Source organism: Hyperolius riggenbachi, chromosome 4 (genome assembly GCF_040937935.1).
Source record: "Hyperolius riggenbachi isolate aHypRig1 chromosome 4, aHypRig1.pri, whole genome shotgun sequence".
Lineage (NCBI taxonomy): Eukaryota > Metazoa > Chordata > Amphibia > Anura > Hyperoliidae > Hyperolius > Hyperolius riggenbachi.
Window position 1 is genome coordinate 459,899,967 of NC_090649.1, and position 7,369 is coordinate 459,907,335.

Genomic DNA, 7,369 nt, shown 5'->3' on the forward strand with positions numbered 1-7,369 from the left:
GCCTTTCTTTCCTCCTGTTTTCCGCTCCCACACCTCTGTTCCTCTCTGATTGGCCAATATTTTTAATTCTGAGACAACGCACTTTCTATAGTGAAGGGCGGGCAAATTTGGCAGAGGAGAGTAAGGGAGGAAATGACATCAGAATTGGCTTCAAAAAAGCCACAGTTAATATGGGAAATGCTAAGGAGGATTTTCTCTTTTTTACTGTAGAAAAATCACTAAAATCAAAACATGGACAAAGCAATACACATGTAAGTAGAGCAAATATGTATCTACTTATATAAGTGTTTTTTTTCTGAGATAGTATGGCTAACAGTTGCTCTTTAACCACATCACCCAAACCTAAGTAATTTTGTTTTCCTGGAGTTAAACCTTATGCTGGGAATACACTATGACATTTTTCAGCAAATTTACGGTTCGATCATTTTTCCGATCAAATTTCATTCACTTCTATGAGAAATTGATCAGAAAAACAATCAAAAATCAGATCGGACAGGTCGGAAATTATCTAGCGAGCCATCTATCTGCCAAAAAATCTCATGTGTATTCCCAGCATAAAACTGCTCTTTGCATCTCCATACAATTTTTCTGATCCACCCCCCAGACCCGTTTGCACCCAATCACCCCCCTAATCACCCATCAATCACTCCCTGTCACTATCTGTCACTGCTATTTTTTTTATGCCCTAAACTGCCCCCTGCTCCCTCTTGATCACCCCCCCTACACCTCAGATTCTCCCCAGACCCCCCCCCCCCCCCGTGTACTGTATGCATCTATCCCCCTGATCACCTGTCAATCACCCATCAATCACCCCCTGTCACTGCCACCCATCAATCACCCCCTGTCACTGCCCCTTGCGGGCAATCTGATCACCCACCTACACCAATAGATCGCCCGCAGATCCGACGTCAGATCACCTCCCAAGTGCAGTGTTTACATCTGTTCTCTACCCTAAACACCCACTAATAACCCATCAATCGCCCACTGTCACTGTTACCCATCAGATCAGACCCTAATCTGCCCCTTGCGGGCACCCAATCACCCGCCTACACGCTCAGATTGCCCTCAGACCCCCCCTTATCAATTCGCCAGCGCAATATTTACATCTGTTATTCCCTGTAATAACCCACTGATCACCTGTCAATCACCTGTCAATCACCCATCAATCACCCCCTGTCACTGCCACCCATCAATCACCCCGTCACTGCCACCCATCAATCACCCCCTAACCTGCCCCTTGCGGGCAATCTTATCACCCACCCCAATAGATCGCCCGCAGATCCGACGTCAGATCACCTCCCAAGTGCATTGTTTACATCTGTTCTCTACCCTAAACACCCACTAATTACCCATCAATCACCCCCTGTCACTGCTACCTATCAGATTAGACCCCTATCTGCCCCTAGGGCACTCAATCACCCGCTCACACCCTCAGACCCCAGCCCTGATCACCTCGCCAGTGCATTGCTTGCATCTATTCCCTACTCTAATCACACCTTGAGACACCCATCAATCACCTCCTGTCACATCCTAGCACACCTACCCATCAGATCAGGCCCTAATTTGCCCCGTGTGGGCTCCTGATCACTCGGCCAAACCCTCAGATCCCCCTCAGACCCCCTTCCGATCACCTCCCCAGTGCATTGATTGCATCTATTTTCCCCTCTAACCACCCCGAGACACCCATCAATCACCTCCTGTCACCCCCCTAGCACTCCTATCCATCAGATCAGGCCCAATACAACCTGTCATCTAAAAGGCCACCCTGCTTATGACCGGTTCCACAAAATTCGCCCCCTCATAGACCACCTGTCATCAAAATGTGCAGGTGCTTATACCCCTGAACTATCATTTTGAGACATTTGGTTTCCAGACTACTCACGGTTTTGGGCCCGTAAAATGCCAGGGCGGTATAGGAACCCCACAAGTGACCCCATTTTAGAAAAAAAGACACCCCAAGGTATTCTGTTAGGTGTGTGACTAGTGCATAGAAGATTTTATTTTTTGTCAAAAGTTAGCGGAAATTGTTTTTTTTTTTCACAAAGTGTCAATTTTCACGAACTTGTGACAAAAACTAAAATCTTGTATGAACTCACCATACACCTAACGGAATACCTTGGGGTGTCTTCTTTCTAAAATGGGGTCACTTGTGTGGTTCCTATACTGCCCTGGCATTTTAGGGGCCCTAAACCGTGAGGAGTAGTCTAGAAAGCAAATGCCTCAAAATGACCTGTGAATAGGACGATGGGCCCCTTAGCGCACCTAGGCTGCAAAAAAGTGTCACACATGTGGTACCGCCGTACTCAGGAAAAGTAGTACAATGTGTTTTGGGGTGTATTTTTACACATACCCATGCTGGGTGGGAGAAATCTCTCTGTAAATGGACAATTGTGTATAAAAAAAAAAAAAAAAAATCAAACAATTGTCATTTACAGAGATATTTCTCCCACCCAGCATGGGTATGTGTAAAAATACACCCCAAAACACATTATACTACTTCTTCTAAATACGGCGGTACCACATGTGCGGCACTTTTTTACACCCTAAGTGCACTAAGGGGGCCAAAGTCCAATGAGTACCTTTAGTATTTCACAGGTCATTTTGCGACATTTGGTTTTAAGACTACTCCTCACGGTTTAGGGCCCCTAAAATGCCAGGGCAGTATAGGAACCCCACAAATGACCCCATTCTAGAAAGAAGACACCCAAAGGTATTCCGTTAGGAGTATGGTGAGTTCATAGAAGATTTTATTTTTTGTCACAAGTTAGCGGAAAATGACACTTTGTGAAAAACAAACAATTAAAATCAATTTCCGCTAACTTGTGACAAAAAAAGTAAAATCTTCTATGAACTCAACATACTCCTAACGGAATACCTTGGGGTGTCTTCTTTCTAAAATGGGGTCATTAGTGGGGTTCCTATACTGCCCTGGCATTTTAGGGGCCCTAAACCGTGAGGAGTAGTCTTGAAACAAAAATGACCTGTGAAATCCTAAAGGTACTCATTGGACTTTGGGCCCCTTAGCGCAGTTAGGGTGCAAAAAAGTGCCACACGTGGTATCGCCGTACTCAGGAGAAGTAGTATAATGTGTTTTGGGGTGTAATTTTACACATACCCATGCTGAGTGGGAGAAATATCTCTGTAAATGGACAATTGTGTGTAAAAAAAAAAAAAAAAAAAACAATTGTCATTTACAGAGATATTTCTCCCACCCAGCATGGGTATGTGTAAAAATACACCCCAAAACACATTATACTACTTCTCCTGAGTACGGCAATACCAGATGTGTGGCACTTTTTTGCAGCCTAACAGCGCTAAGGGGCCCAAAGTCCAATGAGCACCTTTAGGCTTTACAGGGGTGCTTACAATTTAGCACTCCCCAAAATGTCAGGACAGTGAACACACCCCACAAATGACCGCATTTTGGAAAGTAGACACTTCAAGGTATTTAGAGAGGGGCATGGTGAGTCCGTGGCAGATTATTTTTTTTTTGTTGCAAGTTAGAAGAAATGGAAACCTTTTTTTTTGTCACAAAGTGTCATTTTCCGCTTACTTGTGACAAAAAATATCTTCTATGAACTCACTATGCCTCTCAGTGAATACTTTGGGATGTCTTCTTTCCAAAATGGGGTCATTTGGGGGGGTATTTATACTATCCTGGAATTCTAGCCCCTCATGAAACATGTCAGGTGCTCAGAAGAGTCAGAGATGCTGGAAAATGGAAAATTCACTTTTTGCACCATAGTTTGTAAACGCTATAACTTTTACCCAAACCAATAAATATAGGCTGAATTTTTTTTTTTTTATCAAAAACATGTTTGTCCACATTTTTCGTGCTGCATGCATACAGAAATTTTACTTTATTTGAAAAATGTCAGCACAGAAAGTTAAAAAAAATCATTTTGACAAAATTCATGTCTTTTTTGATGAATATAATAAAAAGTAAAAATCGCAGGAGCAATCAAATAGCACCAAAAGAAAGCTTTATTAGTGACAAGAAAAGGAGCCAAAATTCATTTAGGTGGTAGGTTGTATGAGCGAGCAATAAACCGTGAAAGCTGCAGTGGTCTGAATGGAAAAAAAGTGGCCGGTCCTTAAGGGGGGTAAAGCCCACGGTCCTCAAGTGGTTAACAAACAAGAAACGTTTCCTCTGCTTTCCTGCAGACAGCTCAGTCAGAGACACAGGCAGCTGCAGTCACACACAGGGTTAACATATGTAGCGTGAGGGTTTCTCCCTCCCCTCATGATTTACTGGCCCTTCACCCTGCTCAGCTTGGCCATCAGTTTTGTGTGAAAGTATTTTGATAACCGTAAACAAAGATGTAAGCAGTGAAATGTATACACCAGAACTTCCAAAACCATTCCTATTTCAATCGAAAAAAAAACATGTTAATCGATTGTGTTCCTTTAACAATTGATATGGCACACGAAATCCTGCCAAGGATAGCCACAGTGTCAGAGGTGCAAGGAGGGGATGGGGAACAGTTTGTTAATTGATTACTACTGTTCAAGGCATCTATTGAAGTGATTATTACCAGCACAGGACCAATAGAAAGCTGAGGGAGAGCCCCAATGGCCCCGATGCAGTCGCAACCTCTGCATCTCCCATTGCTATGCCACTACTATGGTCCTAAGGTCTACTTTGTCTTCCCCTGCTTTCAAAGGTCCCAGCATCCAACAGAGTGCCTAATTCAAGCAATGTACACTCTATCGGAAGACTCCTAACTTGTCAATAACTTTCGAAGTTTGTCAGTAGAGGACCATCTGTGTAGAGCTGGGCAAGGAAGCAGGCTTTCCATATGCAGTTGGCACTAAAGTCTTGCAAACACAGCAGGATCATTCATAAGGCATCCTAAGCAAGTGCCTGGGACCTAGTGAGTGTCAAGGGACCCATCAGCCCCTTTCTCTGTCCCGTCTTCCACCTGCCAAAAGGACCATCAGGATGAGCCAAAACTACTTGCTTGACCAGGGCACTGTTTCATCTTAAACCAATGTTGCTTCCAAACCCACATCTTCCTAACAGGACACAAAAACCGCTACAGGATAGCGATGCGGGGATTACCCCAGCAAAGAGAAATCTGCTCTGGCTGGAAGAGGTAATTATAGGACACAACTGCAGCACAATTCCCTGCCAAACTCTGCAGGTAAGTCCAGAAGCGACATGGGGAGGGAGCAACAGCTGAAGCAAGGACTGCTGCAATGGCGTCCCAATTCAGCCAGTCTGGAATGTTTCCAGCTCCTCCAACCTCAATTGTACAGCAAGGGTAAAGAGGGACCACCTGATGGCTGCACCTCTAAGCATAAGGCAATGCCAAGCTTCCTGCAATGGAAACGTTCTGCAATATATGTCAAACAGTATAATCTCATTATAGTAACCTCTGCTGTAGTAAACATTCAGGTATAGCAAATTAAATGTCCAAGTCCCAGTCAAGCACCATTATAAGTATATTGTTTAGTATTTGTATAGTGCAATCTTGCACAGCGCTGTACAGAGAATATAGTCTTGTCACTAACTGTGCCATTGTGAGGAGCTCACAATCTAATCCCTACCATAGTCTTAAGTCTATGCATGTATTGTGTAGTGTATGTATAGTAGTCTAGGGCCAATTTAGGGGAAGCCAATTAACTTTTCTGTATGTTTTGGGGATGCATGAGGAAATTAGAGTGCCCAGAGGAAACCCAAACAGACAGAGAACATACAAACTCCTTGCAGATAGTGACGTGGCTGGGATTCGAACAGGGGACCCAGCTCTGCAAGGCGAGAGCGCTAACCACTACACCACCATGCAACCCTAAATATATATGAGTAATGCCTGGTATAGTAAACCCAGATGTAATAGATAGAACTTACAGTAATCCTTCATTTTGGCCCCGGCTATATCCTGCTTTGGTGGAAAGCAGGCAGGCACATGCATCAAATACGTATGTGACCCATGAAGTGGTGGTTCATGGGTGGGCTAGCAGCCACTTGTGGCCTGCTCGCTATCTGCATGCTACTCTTCAAATTGACCCATGCATGGGCTAAAGACCACAAGCTTCATCGACTGAGGAGACCTATTCTTCCAGTGTAAACTGCTGCCTGATTACTGAGGGAATGGCCGGTCATCGGTGTCTTGCTTGTGCATGGCTGCAATGCTAAAATATCATCCAGGCTGCACAGAAATATGGACAGAAGAGCACACTATCAGTACTGTACCTGCACTTACTGGTGAGACCTATGCTTCCTGTGTAAACTGCTGCCTGATTACTGAGGGAATGGCCGGTCATCTGTGTCTTGCTTGTGCATGGCTGCAATGCTAAAACATCATCAAGGCTGCACAGAAATGTGGACAGAAGAGCACACTATCAGTACTGTACCTGCACTAACTGGTGAGACCTATGCTTCCTGTGCAAGGTATTACATGATTAGTGCATGCAAATCTCTGCATACTGAGCACTGTGCATTCTGATTTAGCGTAAAAGCTGTCTTGCTAAAGCACTGAAAAGAAAAAAAAATGACATATACTGAATAAATTAAAATTCAGTATCATAATAAACTTTATATGCTTGCATGATTATTTATAATATAGTAAACTTCTGATAGAACAGGCCATTGTTTTGGGAGTTCACTATTTATTCTGTATATATATATGAGAGTTAGCCATATAGATGCCCTTATCTCCCCATCCGCAGAACTAGGCAGCAGCTGGAGCCAGGAAGGTCACAGCAGCACATGGTGGTCGCAGCACTCAGCTACATGCATAGAAATACACACAGCGCACCCCATGCCCCAGCCATACCTCCCCTACCCGTGCCGGGGGCGCCACCAACACCCGTCTCTCTCGCTCCTGCGGCCGCACGCGGTGCTCTGTGTTTACCAGCCGCGCGCACACAGCCGCCCAGGAGCCGCAGCCCCGCCCCTTCTCCTCTGCGCTCCGAGGTGATTGGCTGCCCTCTGGCGTTCCTGTCACAGAACGGGAGCGGATTGGACGGCGCAGGAGACATTCACAGCAGCGTGCCCAGAGCGTGCGCCTGACAGCCCGGCCAATCGGAGGCGTCGGGAGGCGTGACATGCGGGAGATCAACAACAAGGTCAAGGGAGCCAATGAGGAGAGAGGGAGGGGGTGGCCAGGTGTTCCCAGCCCGCGAGAGCGAGACGCGCTAGAACTTTCTGAGATGGGCGAAAGCACTGCAGCCAAACGCCTCATTCCTGGCTGAAATGTGTGCATCCTCATATTTCCGACCAATCCATGACTGGTCTGATCTCACAGCCTAACATTACCTCGCTGCAACCACACTTAGCTCCGTGCATTACCTCTCTCCAGATAACATTCCGGATATCAATTTACCTCATCCCAATCCTTCACACATCTCATACATAGATATATCC

General features: G+C 45.3%; 1 protein-coding gene across 4 annotated transcripts in view; it reads right to left on the reverse strand.

The window, feature by feature from the left end:
- The window catches only part of COQ8A (coenzyme Q8A), a 100,818-nt gene extending 93,929 nt beyond the window's left edge, over nt 1-6,889 (reverse strand). The window contains exon 1 of one of the 4 annotated variants that reach the window (XM_068232808.1): nt 6,789-6,889. The gene's annotated coding sequence lies outside the window, so the exon portion shown is untranslated. Of the gene's footprint in view, nt 1-6,779 lie in introns of all 4 variants that reach the window. The other 3 variants (XM_068232807.1, XM_068232810.1, XM_068232809.1) reach the window with 3 other exon arrangements.
- Nucleotides 6,890-7,369: the final 480 nt, after the last annotated feature.